Below are 15,817 nucleotides of genomic sequence, written 5' to 3'. Positions count from 1 at the left end.
AAAACAGGACAAGGCAGAGTACCAGTTCTTGCACTTGCCTGTCACCTTCAGCATTTTGTAACCCTTTCCCACCCTTTCCCGACTCCCAGCCTTTTCAATCTGTCCTAGCAAACATCCCTGGATAATTTTAATTTTCTTCTGCAATTAACTCTGGGTAAGGGTTCTGAGTAAAGGGAAATAAATATATCAATTGTATGGATGGGTGTGTAATCTATACGGTGGTCCAGACCCCCATGACTAGCTGAGATCACACATGGGGAAGACACATGTGTCTCTGACTGGATCTATTTCCACATGTTTACCTGTGTGACCCTCCTTTCCCAGGGCACTGCCTTCCTCTCTGACCCCCGTGAAACTCTGCCTCTCCCATGAGGCCTTCACCCCAAATGGTTTGCACAGCAAGGGTTGCTTTCCCATGCTGCATCCTGCACTGCTGAAAGGTCGAGAGAGGTTCTCCTGCCCCTCTACTCTGCCCTGGGGAGACCACACCTGGAATATTGTGTCCAGTTGTGGCCCCTCAGTTCCAGCAGGACAGGGAACTGCTGGAGAGAGTCCAGCGCAGCCACCAAGATGCTGAAGGGAGTGGAGCATCTCCCGTGTGAGGAAAGGCTGAGGGAGCTGGGGCCCTGGAGCTGGACAAGAGGACACTGAGGGGGGACTCATTGCTGGAGATCAATATGGAAAGGGGGAGTGTCAGGAGGATGGAGCCAGGCTCTTCTGGTGACAACCAGTGACAGGACAAGGGGCAATGGGTGCAAACTGGAACACAGGAGGTTCCACTTAAATATGAGAAGAAACTTGTTCCCAATGAGGGTGGCCGAGCCTGGCCTAGGCTGCCCAGGGAGGTTGTGGAGTCTCCTTCTGTGCAGACATTCCAACCCGCCTGGACACCTTCCTGTGTAACCTCATCTGGGTGTTCCTGCTCCGTGGGGGGATTGCACTGGATGACCTTTCCAGGGCCCTTCCAACCCCTGACATTCTGGGATCCTGTGAAGGTGCACAGCACCACCCCCACCCCCAGCCACCCCCATCCATGTCTTACCTTCCTCCCGCATCCAGAGGATCCCGGCGGTGCCTGCCAGGATGGAGGCGATGCACACCAGCCCGCAGGTGTAGGCACTCAGCCACCTCCACAGCTCCCCCCCTAGACACCCAGAGCAGCGGGGTGACTGCTGTGACCCTCATGATGTCCCACACCAGCCCCCACCCCTTCCACAGAGTGGGATGCAGCCCTTCCCCACATGGGATGCTTTGGGGTATCCCTGACCAGGGCCTGGTGGGTTTCACCCACTCTTTAGTGTGTGTATCTGGAGAGGGCTCTGTGCCCCTGCCAGTACAGTGTATTAATAAACATACTCTCTTAAAAATAGAGCCTCGTAATGAAAAAAAATGCTCCTGAGAATTTTTTTTTAATTTAAAGTGTCAATCAATCACCTCAACTTTCTAGAACAAAAATGTCTGGGAAGTAGCAGATCTAGCCTAGCTTGAAAACAGAGTAAAATCAGTTTTCGCCATAAAAAAAATTTGCTAAGGAGAGAATGTGATAAGTTTATATAGCTGGAAAGCGAATAGGCTGATTATCATCTCTTCCCACAGCAATGCTCCTCACCCTCCTCCACCAGACAAGAGAAACAAGGGTTTGGCTGCCCCCAAGTGCAAACTCACTTATTCTCAGCTTTTCAGACTGGCAGACAGGAAATATTATTCCCCATCCTGAGACGGCCGCGAAGACCACAGAAACCACCGCAATCCTCAGTATATCCTGCAAAGGAGGGGAAAGACCTGGAAAAAAATAGGAAAGAGGAGCCAGGAGTCAGGCCACTGGCTGGACCAGCATGGATGGCTCTGGTGGGCCATGGTGCTCCTCCCTCACCAGGATATATTCAATTTATTTGCCAGCTGATGGCCAAATCAGTGCTTTCTGCTTCAATCTGTGGTCCATGAAATGTCCAACCTGGGATGTGTGCTGTCCGCAGGCTTCCTGGCCACCACCGCTGTGCCCATGTCCTGCTTACCTACCTCAGCCAAAGGCCATCACTTGGAACCTTCTCCAAGAGAAAACAGCCAATCTCCTGCTGCTCATCCTGCCAAGGGCTGTGCCTTGGTGGCATCAGAAAATGGGAATTGCTGCTGATTGTCTTAGGATGGGGAGCTCCTGTCAACAGCACATGGGCCACAACCTCATGAGAGGGCAGCCAGACCTTGGGGGATGGAGGCAGAGGGATGGGATGAAACCACCCAGGGGTCCCCAGGGATGGGTGGAGAGAAGGAAGTGAAACCTCAGCAGCTATCACCTGCAATGGTGACGTTCAGGGAGGTTTCTTGCCAGCTTATCCCATTGCTGGCATTGCAGGAGTAGGAGCCGCAGTCTGACTTCTTCGCTGGCCTCAGGTACAAAACGCTGAGGCTGTTGGAGAGGTGAAAACCTCTGTCCAGGGGAAGAGGCTGCCCGTCCTTCTTCCAGGCGATGGTGTCCACCCTGCCCTCTGCCACATCGCAGAACACCTCACCGCTGGCCTGGGCCATGAGAGCACTGGTCCGGAGCTGGGGGCGGGACACGGGCTCTGGAAAAGGGACAGAAACACCAGCACTTCTCTCAGATGTGACCTGTAGCGTCTGTGAGGGGCAACGGGGCTGCATGTGTCACCGCAGCAGCCTTGAGTCTGCAACAGTGCGATTGCAGGTGCTTCTCCCTTGGAAAGTCCTGTGCTGCATAGGGCAGCTGTGCTTTCAGGGTTTGGGCTTTTTTTTTTCTAAGCTGAGTCATTGCTTTTATTACATTTGGGTAAATACAGGGCATTTTAAAATGTGTCAGAAAATGAGAAAAAAGAGGAAAAGGATGCAGATTCCTTTCAGCTTTATGTGTTGTGGAAAGGAGAAATGTGTGGTGAAGAGCTGTGGTAGCATTATGGCAACAACATTATTACAGAAGAGAAAGGATAATGCCAAAACAAATTAAGGGAGTTGCCGAGAGCAATATTGAGGAGGAACTTCTGTGTTATTCAAAGCGTGCTCTTATCTCTGTGGCAGCGGCTGGCGCCGGCAAATTGCTAACAAACTATCAGCCGGTGTGGTCTGAGAGGGAGATTTTTTGTGACTTCTCTATAAAGCCCACCCTACTGGGCTTAGCTCCATCGGCTCTGCCTGGTCTCCCATGTAAAAGTGCCAGAGATACTCTCTGTGGGTGGCAGTGGATACACAGAATCCTGCCAGCCCCTCCATCCCTGCACTGGGAGTAGAAAACCAGGGCGAAATTAGCCTTTCCAGGGTGGAGCCCAGGCCTCTGTCACAGCCAGGCACCCTAGAAGGTCTCCTTGGGCAGCACCACCAGATCTTCTCCACTGGGATAGGTTGGGAACCTCTTCCCAAAGTCTCCCTGGTGATGTCTCCATGCATGGCAGGTTCAAACAAACCCATGACTGTCCTATTAGACTTAGCTCAAATCACTTCTCCAAATCCCTTTGTCCAGCTGATGGTCCATAGACAGTCAAATAAAGCCACTGCTCTGCTTGCATCCATCACCCCTCTCCTCCCTCCCATGCCCACCACTTACTAAGGACTTCCAGCAGGATTTTCAGGCTCTCCTTGTCTCCCACGTTGACAGTCACTTTGTAGGTGCCACTGTCGCTTTCCTGGACGTCCTCCAGCAAGAGAGATCCATTGAATGGATGGAAAATGGCTCGTCCTGTGTAGGGTGCATGAATGGCTGGGCTGTGAGAACCCGTGTAGTACTGCAGGATGGTGCGGGAGCTGGTGCCATTGAGGTACTCCCACTGTGTGGAGTAGATGTGTGTGATGTTACTTGGCCCAGGAAGCAGCACTGAGGATCCCACAGCGGCAGCTTTTCTCTCAAGGGGTCCCACTGCTTCTGTAGCCTGTGACAAAGGCACCAGCAGCCCTGGGTGGAAGGGGAAGAGAATTCAAGTCAGGGGTATGGAGAAAGTCAGCATGGCTTGGGAGAGGCTTTGGTACCTCCCGTGCCAAGGACACATGTGGTACCTGGACCACTTGCTCACTAAGCCATCGCCGTTGCCCATCCTGCTGCCAGGCAGGGAGACATCCCAGACAGAGCTGGTACCAGTACCTAAATACAGCACAGGGTGCTTGGAGATATCGGCTCTGAGCTTTTTCTACTTGAGTTTTGTGTGCATTGTATAGCATTTCCTCCCAGTCTGTGCCCAGAAAGTACTTGCTAATCCTGACATAATTTCCATGGCTCATTCCTGATTCTTGGTCTTGTTTGGGGCTGAAAGTATCTGCACACTCCCAGCAGAGTGGGATGCATCTGTCTTTCTAAAACATATGGCAATTTTCGGGCTTGTCATGACTTGGGCTTTAGCCCAAGAATTTAAAGGAAGAAGCCAGCCATAGGCTGACAAAAGAAAGGGTATTTATCTACCTAGGGAGAGTTCTAATTATTACTGGTGGCAATTCTGGTAATCCTAGAGGCTGCTCTGAATTGGGCACTGTGATTTCTGCTAACAGTCCTCCTCACCAAAGCTGTCAGCTTAATCCTTGCACAGGTGCGTCAAGTCTGAGACTTGCCGAGATGGGGACCGGCAGCCCGTCCCCAGACACCGGCCGCTGAGCAACCGCAGCCACGCTTCCTGACAAAAGAGGCACGTGAAAATGCATTTCCAGCACCGGTGGCCCTGAACAACCTGCAGCGAGGCGGAGGGATGCTCGGCGGGCAGGACGCTCTCACCTCGGGCAGCCATCTGCTCCTGGCGCAGAGCCACCGGTGCGCAGGCTGTGTTTGCTCCTCTCTCCACCGTGTCTCAGCTCCTGCCCCGATAAGCAGATGTTCATGTGCATTTACAGTGCCGCCTGCCGTCTTTGCAAACAATCCTGAAAGTTGTCCCTTATGCTCTGACCGGTGATTTCCCTTAGCAACTTTGCAGCGCAGGTGGGGAAGAAATAGGTCTAACAATCTAAGTGAAACAAGCTCATCTGTTGATTTTCATTTCTCACTCTTATAACCTTGAAAAGCTTCTATTGGTTTTTATTTTTCTGCCTTCATGCCCCTGAAACTGTAAGAGGTACAATCTTACGACTGAAAATCCCCTTGTTCTAAGAGAACACTATTTATACAGAACATACAATACCACTAGCAGAAGACAAGAGAAAATACTTCAGCACAGACACCTTTTTACAACTGCAATATCCAAAGTTCGTCCAACAGACACTCAAACAGAGCTCACTAACACCACAGCATCTGAAAATCTGACGATATTGTAATGAGTTTCTTTTCTATTTTAAGATGCTTGCCCTGAAAATCTTTGTAGATTTCTGCTTCAAGGCAGCCAGCGCATATATTAGGACCACACTGAGATCATGCACAGGAGTATAACTCCATTAAATGTTGTGTTATTACATATATCAGCCCCAGACCAAGCTCTTAAGCTGCTTCTACCTTCTCTGTCTTTGGACAGCGAAACAGAAGCACCTTTCCCTTTCAGGTTAAGCATTTTGCCCATCTAAAAAGTCTAATTTATATGGACCAGAGATCCCCATTGCAAAGGTCTGCTGAAGCCTCACACTCTCCATGGGTTTGCAATGGGCAAGGTTTGGTACCTCACCCACCCTCGGGACAATTTACCTGCAAGGAGCACCCAGCTGGTCCCCAGTAGCTCCATGGGACGGCGCATCAGCATCTGTCAGGGAAAAATGGCTCAAAAATTGCCACGCTTGAAAAATAGCCCCTTAAAACTCACGCTGCAATGAGAATAATGGGTCAGGCTGTACCGTGCGAGGAGTTTTTGCAGTCTGAAGGTCTGGATATCCGATGCTCGTGAGGTCAGCGCCGTGGATACTCCCAGCCTGGACTGGCTCCAGACCGAATGTTTTCCTGCTGATTGCTCCTCTCCTTCCTCGCTGCCTCCTCTCTGCCCTCCTGCCCGGAGACCCTTCCTGGGAGGTTTCCTGGTGATGGGCAGCAGCTCCCGGCTCTCACCTCCTGGCTCTCTCCCTGCGCCCTGTCTGGGAGCAGCACAGACTCCAAGTGGTCCTTTCAGCCAGGGCAGGGCAGAGGGGGACCCCAAAGGGACCATACTCTATCCCCACAGGGGCACATGAGCAGAGCTATAATGCACCCCAGGAGTGGCCCCATTGCAAGAAACACTGAGCTTGATTGCCAGGCCAAACCAGGGAGAATAACCTGCCTGACTCTGCTTCTAGGAGGGATTTCCTATTTCAGTTCTTGCAGTGATATAAATTACAGGGGATGTCCCAGATAATTTCCATGCCCCGAGGCCAGAAGATGCATCCCCATCTCTTTCTCACAGCTCAGACATCTTCCATCCCTCCTCTGGGAGAGGAGCCAAGCTCCCTGATCAGAGCAAAGCTTGAGCTTGTCCTCCAGCTTGTTTCTAGTGGTGGCCAGGGGCTCAAGCGGGCTCTGAAACACTTTTCCCACTGCGAGTAGCTTTTTCCTTCACCAAGGTAGGTGTGGACTGGGATCATCCGCGTCTGACAAGCTTTCTGCAAAGGGAATTTCAGTTTATGGGAGAAACACTCCTGGGATGAGAGGATGACCTGGGAAACAAGTTTCATGCTCTAGATTAAAGAACAGAGAGATAAGAGACTTGGGAACATTTGAGCTCTGCCCCAGAGCACTGGGGAAAGCTTTCCTGCCCTGCTGAGCTTAGCTGGCCCTGACTGACTCCCATAGACCACCAAAACCAGAGCGAGATGGATGCTGGGACAGGACAGCTGTGTGTAAAGCATTAAGGAAAGGTGGGTGGATGCAGATGTCATCAGGTCCAGGGCACCAACAGAGTGATACCCGTCAGCTCCATCAACCCCACCCCTGTGCCCTCTGCCAGCTGGTGAAAGCATTCAACCCACACCTCACACCTGCCAAAGCAGGTCCAGCCTGATGCTGGCCTTGCCATCTCTTTTACCATTTCTTGACCCTTTTTTTCTCCACCTGTCTCCTTCCAAATAAATAAGCCCATAATTACTTTTCCCCCATTGGTCCTCATTTTTCTACATCCATCCCCAAATATAGTGATCCTGACACCATTACCTAGACAATCTCAGCTTTAGCTGGTATTGCCCATTTGGTTTTACTCAGGCAACACTGGCCTTGCAGGTGTCTTCCCCAAGAGGTTCCCAGTGCTCCCCATCGTTATCTGAGAAGGTCAGTTGTTTCTCATTTCCCCCACCTCGGCCACTGTGAAACCCAGCCACACCTCACACATCAGAGCTCTGAGTTTCGTTGCTTTTCACACTGTAATCTGTCACATCTGCTGTTTTCAGTAGTTTCCTGTACACTGGCCAGGCTGCTTACCCTTAGGCTAGGGCCGAGATAGCAACTGTGTCATTTATGTGCAGCCCCAGTGGGCAGGACAGACATTTTCGGACAGGAAGGACAATGATCTTTAAGATAAGTGGAGCTTACAACTAGCTCAGTACAAAATGTATGTCAAGCAAAACTTTATGTTTGTTTGTTTATTCTTTTTTTATGTGTTGAGGCGGAGGCTGCTCTCGCGCAGATTCTGCCTTTCATGTTGGTTTGTGGTCAGCTGTACATTTTCATTTTTAGTTTAGCTTCTGTTTCTTCCCATGCTCAGTGCAGGTTCCCTGTTTCCATCCACCTGGTTCCCCAATGCAGGGCTGAGTATTTGCAGGGTCATGTCACAAGTCCATTTGCATTTGTCATCACAGCGAAGGGCTGCTGCATTCTGCGTACAGTTCACTTGAGCTTGGGATGTCTGAGAAGCTAAAATCAACAGAAAGCAGTGCAAATGCAACTTGTGAAAAGAAACAACCCTCTGTCCTTTTCCCATGGAGATTCCCTCCCTGGAGAAGCACATTTCTTGGGTAGCTCTTGGCAGCTGCAATGGATGCATCAAGGTGCAACACCAACCATTCACATTCAGAAAGACACTCAAGGATGAAGCTTTTGTTCTCTGGGCAGATATTTCATTTGCTTGCATAAAGGGTGAGCTGCCACAGATGCATGTTGCCCACCCACTGTGCCCACTGTGTCCCTATCATCCATATAAACCCCTTCATTTAACTGCTCCAAAGAGTTATTTTTATCAGCCACTCTGGTCTCATTAATCCTTCCTGGAAGGAAATGTATCCTTCCATTAATTTCCTTCCAGGTTGCTGGAGGAAGCTTTAAAAACATATTCTCCACTTAATCTTAGACGAACTAAATGAAAAACTGAGGCAGGTTTCTGCTAGTGCTTAACTCCTTTTCTCAAGTATTCTAAAAGCTTTTCTGGCACTTGCATTGCACCCTTTGCCTTTTGAGGGGCTGGGGGAGACCAAACAGTAAATATTGGCTGCAAGGAAGAGCTTGCACACTCGCCGCTTCTATTGTGGTTGGAAAAAGATGAGAGGAACAGGTGACCATAAGCAGACATGAAACTCGTGCCACAGACTGTGACAGCACAGCCCCACATCCCTCACTCTTCCCACACCTGCGCTGCCGCAACCCCAAAGTCACGCAGGGACGATGGTCGGTCTCTGCTAGAAATCAGAAGAGTGTGGATGAAAAACTGAATTGCATTTTCTGGTTGATCTCAGCATTTCTGTTAAAAGGTAGAGGTTGGAGACCCCTCCACCCCCAGCAGGACCAAGCCCAGGATACAGCAGGCAGGTCCATGGGGCAGCTGGTGGCTGCTCAATCCCTTCTGTGGTCTCCAGGCTGGAGAAAACAAGTGGCCACCCCTCTGCAGTCAAGAGCAATGGGGAAAGACTCAGGAGTCTTGCCCACAAAACTTCTGAGCTGAATGGTAGCATGGTGGAGCAGTGGGCAAGGAGAGGGTTTTTGTGTGAGCTGTGTGCTCCTGGTTATCACCAATATCCATGTGGGTGCTCAGCGGAGGTGTCTGCACATAGCTTTGCATATGGGAACGGTTCCTGAAATTCTCTGCATAGGATTAAATGAGAGGGGAAAAAAAAGCAATCGGTAAAAAGGAATAAGGTTCACCTGTTCAGTCCCAGTGGAGAAGGTGTTTTCTGGAGACCCGGGCCTGGGAAACCAGGGGAATGCTATCTCTTCAAGGCTGCTAACACATGAAAAGTGGCAGCTTGGAGCCTTGGCAGACAACAGTAATCTTGGCTGTGCTGGGTTCATCACCTGAAATCAGCCCAAGTAACCATGATGCACATCACATAGACTCTGAGCAACTGCTGCACAAGGGACAACTGTGACACTTTTCCCCTCCAAACAAAATAGTGTGGGCAAATCCCAGATTGACAGTATAGCTGAGGTCGGCAGGCACCTCTGGAGATTAACTGTGCTCACACAGGGTCACCTAAAGCAGGTTGCCTGGGACCATGTCTCGGTTCAGTTGATCAGCCAGTTTTCAAGCCACAAAACTGATAAATCCACTTATCTAAGCTATACTTTGTCAGCTTCTCTGTGAGGATGCTATGGGAGATGGTATCAAGCACCTTACTGAAATCAAGGTAGACAACATCCACTGCTATCCCCTTGTCCACCAAGCCAGTCAACTCACTGAAGAAGCCTGTAAGGTTGGTTAAGCAGGATTTCTCATTCATAAATCCATTCTGACTCCTCCTTATCACCTTCTTGTCCTTTATGTGCTGGGAAATGGTTCTAGGATTAGCTGCTCCATCACCTACCCAGGGACTGAAATGCAGCTGCTGGCACTGTAGTTCCCTGGGTCCTCCTTCTTGCCTCTTTCTGCAGATAGGAGTTCTCCTCCATTCTTCGGACATGTCTCCCAGCTGCCACAACCTTTCAAAGATTATCAAGGGTGGTCTCGCACTTTTGTCAGCCAGCTCCCTCAGGACTCATGGGTGCAGCCTCTCAGGGTCCATTGGCATGTTCAGTTTGCTTAAGTGTCACCTAACCTGATCTTCTCCCATGGAAGGGTTCCTCCTTGCTGTGGACTTTCTCTGGGATCTTGGTTTCCTGAAGGCCAGTCTTACTGTTAAAGACTGAAGTGAAGAAGTCATTCAGTGCCTTGACCATGATCTTTGTCTCCAGGTCCCCCATGCATTCAGCAGGGGTCGCAAAGTATGATATTCAGCCACATGAGCCTGGGATTGATTGAAATCTGGAAGAATAAAATACGATACGCAGCAAGGCCATTGAGACGACCAGCATCACACTTGAAATCTTAAAAACCCAAGACTACATGCACACAGCAGGAAGAATCACACAGAATCCCAGAATGTCAGGGGTTGGAAGGGACCTGGAAAGCTCATCCAGTGCAATCCCCCCATGGAGCAGGAACACCCAGATGAGGTTACACAGGAAGGTGTCCAGGCGGGTTGGAATGTCTGCAGAGAAGGAGACTCCACAACCTCCCTGGGCAGCCTGGGCCAGGCTCTGCCACCCTCTTCGGGAACAAGTTTCTTCTCATATATAAGTGGAACTTCCTGTGTTCCAGTTTGAACCCATTACCCCTTGTCCTGTCACTGGTTGTCACCCAGAAGAGCCTGGCTCCATCCTCATGACACTCCCCCTTCCCATATTGATCCCCATGAATGAGTCCCCCCTCAGTGTCCTCTTGTCCAGCTCCAGAGCCCCAGCTCCCTCAGCCTTTCCTCACACGGGAGATGCTCCACTCCCTTCAGCATCTTGGTGGCTGCGCTGGACTCTCTCCAGCAGTTCCCTGTCCTGCTGGAACTGAGGGGCCACAACTGGACACAAGATTCCAGGTGTGGTCTCACCAAGGCAGAGTAAGAAGCTTGCCCTGAGATGCAGCCAGCAAGCACATGAGGTCTGCAAGCACTGAGCCATTTGCAGGCACAAGGAAAGCCACACTGACCTTGAAGAGCTTCAAAGTGCGAACAAAGAAAGCCCTGGGGGGAAATGAACAGGCGGAGGCAGCTGTGGTGTGGGTTAGAGGCAGGGACAGGAGACACAGTGTAGGTGAAAACCAAATGTCTTCTGTGGTGGGGAGCTCAGGGCGAGCAAAGGGTTGGAAAGAACAAGTTAGAAACAGGGAAGCATGAAGAACGTCATGGAGCAGATGCGGTCAGCCTTGTCTGCTCTCACTTTCTCCCCTCCCCATTAATTTCTGCAGTTTCTCTCAGTTTCGCGTGCAGCGTGCTCTCTGTCCTGCAGCGGTGAGACCCTGGGTGCAGCCCTGCGGGCGCTCGGTCTCTGGGGCTGCAAGGGGAGCTGTGGCCTGGCTGCGAGGACTCGAGCTGCTCAGCTGCACCAGGCGGGTGCAGGGGCTGCTGCCTCCTCCCCCAGGCTGAGCTTGCAGCCTGCCCAAGTGTGGAGTTCCAACAGCACAATGCCACAAATGCAGCTATCCCCTTAACATATCGGCCAGCATGGGGGGCAGGTGTAGGCAAACCTCAACAGCACAAAACTGTGTGCAATTAGTACTAATGCAGCACCTTGTCAGCCACCAGCAGACGCCTCTTTCCAGCGGTGTGTGGATGTGTCACAACCTGGATCAGACGATGGGAAAAGCAGCTGCTGATGGCAGGGACGCATGGGTTAAAGTGAGTATGCCAAAGCCTGGGGGCTCCAGACGAGGCTTGTAATAGAAGAACCTGTTTTTCCTGGTTGATGCAGTTGGCAAATGACATGCACATCACTCAACTGGCCAAAAAAATGAGTGCAAGCGCACCTCACTTCCAGAATCAGGCACTGAAGTTCCTATTAAACCCATTACCCCAAATGCCTGACCACTGGTCCAGCCAAAAGACAGCCTTCCCCCTAGTCATATCCAAAACACGCAGAATGCAGCAGAAATTGAATTTTAACTTAAAACAAGAGGGAAAAAAAGAAAATGAGTTTCCAGAAAGAAATTGAGCTCAGTCTTCTTATGGGCATTTTAAAACAGAAGTGAAAACTGCAGTTCTGTGAAATGTCCAGGAAGCTGCTGCAATTGCCCTTTGTCTCTATGTGAGCTCACTGAGACCTCTCTGCTCCTCCCCTCTCCACACCATCGCCCACTCACCCGGCCAAGGAGGGCAGCATAACTTAAACCCCAAAAGAGAGCAGATTTCACCCCTGGGAATGGATTGTTCACAGAAATGGCTCTAACCAGGCTGAGCAGGGTCAGTAAGCCACAAGAATCACATAACACCTTCTTCTGTGACTGATCAAGCCCCACACCAGCATACTGCTCAGGGTTAAGCCTTGTCACACACGCGCTTCATGTACAGAAACACGCCAGCCCATCAGATGAATTTTGCTAGGTAGCTCCGTTTTCCAAGCCCCAAATAAAATCCATATTAAATGGAGCTGCCAAGTTGGCACAACAGTTCAGTGGTGGGCTAATCTCCCAGACTGGGCTCCTTTATCTATATGGCCCACCACATTCCTATACATTTTCACACAGAGCAGCAGCAGTTGGTCTGTGTTGAACTCATACTCAGTTCCTCTATACTTCTCAACCTTAGCAAAAAGCAGAAGGATAAAGCAAAAACCTGGTAACTCTTGCAAAACTTTCTGCTGCTTTCAGTCTGTCTCAGAGACAATTAGGGAGAGACTTGTCTTTCTGCTGATCACTGAAGTATAATTTCAATCCAGGAAGCAGGTTGCTATCACCTATTTGCTTGACCCAAATCCCATTTTTGTACTCCCAGCAGTGCCAGCAGCACACGAAGTGTGTGCGCCCTGAGGGAGCTACGGAGCTTTACTGCAGACTCACAGATCTGCAGAGGGTCAGGGCTTGCTCCTGCCTCTTGGTTTTATCTTCTGAGTAGCAGCTCAGCCTGGGGTGTTTCCACAGCTCAGCCCAGGGGCTCGACTCCCCAGAGGTGTTTTCTCCAGGAGGCAGAGGCTGCTCTGCAAGATGCAGCAGCTGGTAATTGGACAGTTGTGTTTCTGGGTGATTAGCGGATGCAGGAATTCACTTCTAGGTCTTCACTTTATTCCAGGGTTGAGATTATTTTGTGGCTTACCAGAGATGGAGGAAGATCAAGAGGTTATTCTGCTGACTCTTTCAATGGGCTGTGTGGCTGCTGGCAAGTGTCGAGGACTAGATCTGTGTCCTGAGCAACCCTCCCTTGCCCTTCCACGATCCCCAAAGATGCCATTTCTGAAGTCCTTCAGCAGTGGGGCAGAGACAGAGAGGGCTGTCTGTAAGGCAGTGATCATACATGCTTTAGCCTGAAAAGTGAAAGCCATATTTTCTGTGTACTTACTTGCTGCTGCTTTACTTTTTTAGTACTTTCATCTCTCCTGCTACTTAAGGCATCACATCAACCACAGTGGCAGCTCTGTCTTTACCTAGTACAAATGTTCAGTTTTGTGACTTCATTGAACCACATTGAACCACAGTTGTTTTCTGGAGCAAAGCTCTGCCACCACAAACACCGGCAGGACTTTGCGAGAGCAGAGCAGTCAGACCATGAGGCAGGTCTGAGACCCCAGAGCCAGGAGCAGGGCTGCAGAACGCTCAGCTGGAGATGCAGGTGAGAAGAAAGCAAAAGCTGCACATACCACTGCATGTATCTCTCCAGAAGAAGGTTTTTTTCCTTTGCTAACAGCAGGCAGGAATGCTGGAGGCAGCCTCTTGTGCTGCTGGAGGTGTTGGGTGCTTTTTCCTTCCTGCCTGAAGGGAAGAATGCAGGAGGGAATGGGCAGCTCTGGTGGGAGTAGACCCCTTGTCCTTGGTGCTTTGAACATCATCTTCAGCATCATCTCTCATGAGCATCATCCCAGCGGACAGAGGAGCACCCAAAAAGGGATAGAGGCAGTGGCAGCTTCCATGCTCTGTCCAAGCGAGTCCTGCCCCGCAGCCTGGCATCACTGCACATGCTGACAGCAGCTCGAGTTAGAACATCCCAAGGGCTTTCATCCTTTCATAGCATCCATTTATTATCAGTGACAGGGCTCCATGTTTTGATTCATACTGCCTGGCTTTCCATGAAACCCAGAGGGAAACAAAATCAGTTTATGCCCTCCTTGCATTCTAAAGATGCCTGAAAGTGTGGGTACTGCTGGGGGAGATGTGGCCCTTTAATTTTAAACCAGAATTACACAGCTCCGTTTTCTCCCACCCATGCATAGATATTTGAGAAAATCCGTTGTACAGAAAGTGCCATCTCCTTGTGTTTCAAAGGGACATTTGAAATAACAGAGGAACTTGTACCCCTGGCACTCTGGGGTCAAGCAAAGTTCATTGTAGGAAGAGATTGCTCAACAATTACTTGGTATACTTATGAAAATAAGGACAACTTTTCAAGTCAAAGCATCTTCATATATTCTTTTAATGTGACAAGACTACTGGTAGTGAACCTGAGACACGATTAAAATCCATTTAATGCTCTCTGTTACCCCTCAAATTAAGGTGAGTCCATGGAAGCAAGCCTTCCATGGACAAACTGTTGATTTGCCTTTGCCTTAAGCATCTTCGTCTTATGCTGGTTGTCTTTGTGCTCTCAGGAAGTCTCAAGGAGAAACTAAAACCAGCTTGTCTCTCAAATTGAAGAGAGACTGCAGCTCAAGGCAAACTAATGCATTTCTGAACTCTGTTGCTCCAAATCCTTTACAGCCTGGGCTCAGTGTGCGGAGCTGCTGGAGGGGGAGCCCCAAGGGTGCAGCGTCAGTGACAAAAACAACCTCTTTGGTTTGAGGCATGACCACCTTCTGCAAAGCTCCCACATGAGGCAGCTCCCATAGTCAACCCAGGTGATGGAAGGGCCTAGTGTCCAGTCCTGGTGCACGAGGAGAAATTATGGATGCATACACAGACATTGATGTTGGTCTTGGCTGTGGCTGTTCAAACCTGTCTCCAATGCTGGCGTAAATGGTTGCCACGTCCTGCCCCACAGTGCTGTCCATGTGGGACTCCTCCACACTTGAGACCTACAGAAGTACAAAGAGCAAAAATGTGACCCTTCTCCAGAGGCTGTGGTGGGATCAGGAGGGGTCCAGGGCTACAGACTGTCTGCACACAGCGAGGAGTTGTCAGGGCAGGAGCTACATAAAGCCCAGATGGCTTTACCCATGATAATGGTGGGGGAACATCGGTCCCAGCTCTCCCAGCCCATGGATGCAAAACTGGCTCAGCCCATCAGGTACACTGGAGAGGGACATCTACTTTGCTCAAGGACCTCTTGGACAAAACAGATACAGCCTAGAGAGTAGGTGGGAGAGTGGGATGGACACTGGAAACAGGGATGGAAACCTTTGCTGAAGTTTTGTTGTGGTTTCCAGACCAGAGAGCACAGGGTGGGGAATCTACTCTTGATCTTGGCTGTTTTCACTGGAAAAAAAATAATCACAAAATCCTCTTTGCATGCAAACAACTGTAGGCTGGTAGTATCTGCAAGACATGGTGTCTGGTGAACTCTAGTTCTTCTGGGAGACCTGTTCCCTGCAGAGACACCTTCCCCAGCACTGTGTGGTGGGCAGAGAGATGACTTGGGCCAGCTCGCTCTCTTCTATTTGGGTTTGCCTCTTTCTCTCCACTTCATTTATTTTTCATGGGTAAAACTCCGCGTGAGATGAGTCCCTAGATTGTCCACACTAATCCCCTAATAAATGCATTAACATAAATTCATGAGCCCAGGAAGCAGGGAGGGATAATTATCTACACATTTCTCTGCATTTAACCATTCTGCACTTTCCTTGCTGCCGCTGGCCAAAGCTGCTCAGCCATGAAGGTAACGTTCATGTTGGTTTGGGGTCCGACCGGGGGAAAGATGGAGGAGAAGTTTGCAGCTGCCGCACAGCTGAGGAAAGCACAAGCATTTTGCAGCTTTCCCTTACAATAATGAATTAACTTCCTAATTTTATATCCAGCACCCGATTCTTGCAGCTCAGTACACCTTTCAAGCCAGCAATTAGCAGTTACCCAGATGCCTATGCCCAAGAGCTTTCAGATTTTCTCCTGTACCTGATGTTGTTTAATGACTT

Source organism: Nesoenas mayeri (assembly GCF_963082525.1).
Source record: "Nesoenas mayeri genome assembly, chromosome: 13".
NCBI classification, from domain to species: Eukaryota; Metazoa; Chordata; class Aves; order Columbiformes; family Columbidae; genus Nesoenas; species Nesoenas mayeri.
The sequence above is the reverse complement of the archived record's forward strand: the minus strand, read 5'-3'. Positions refer to the sequence as shown.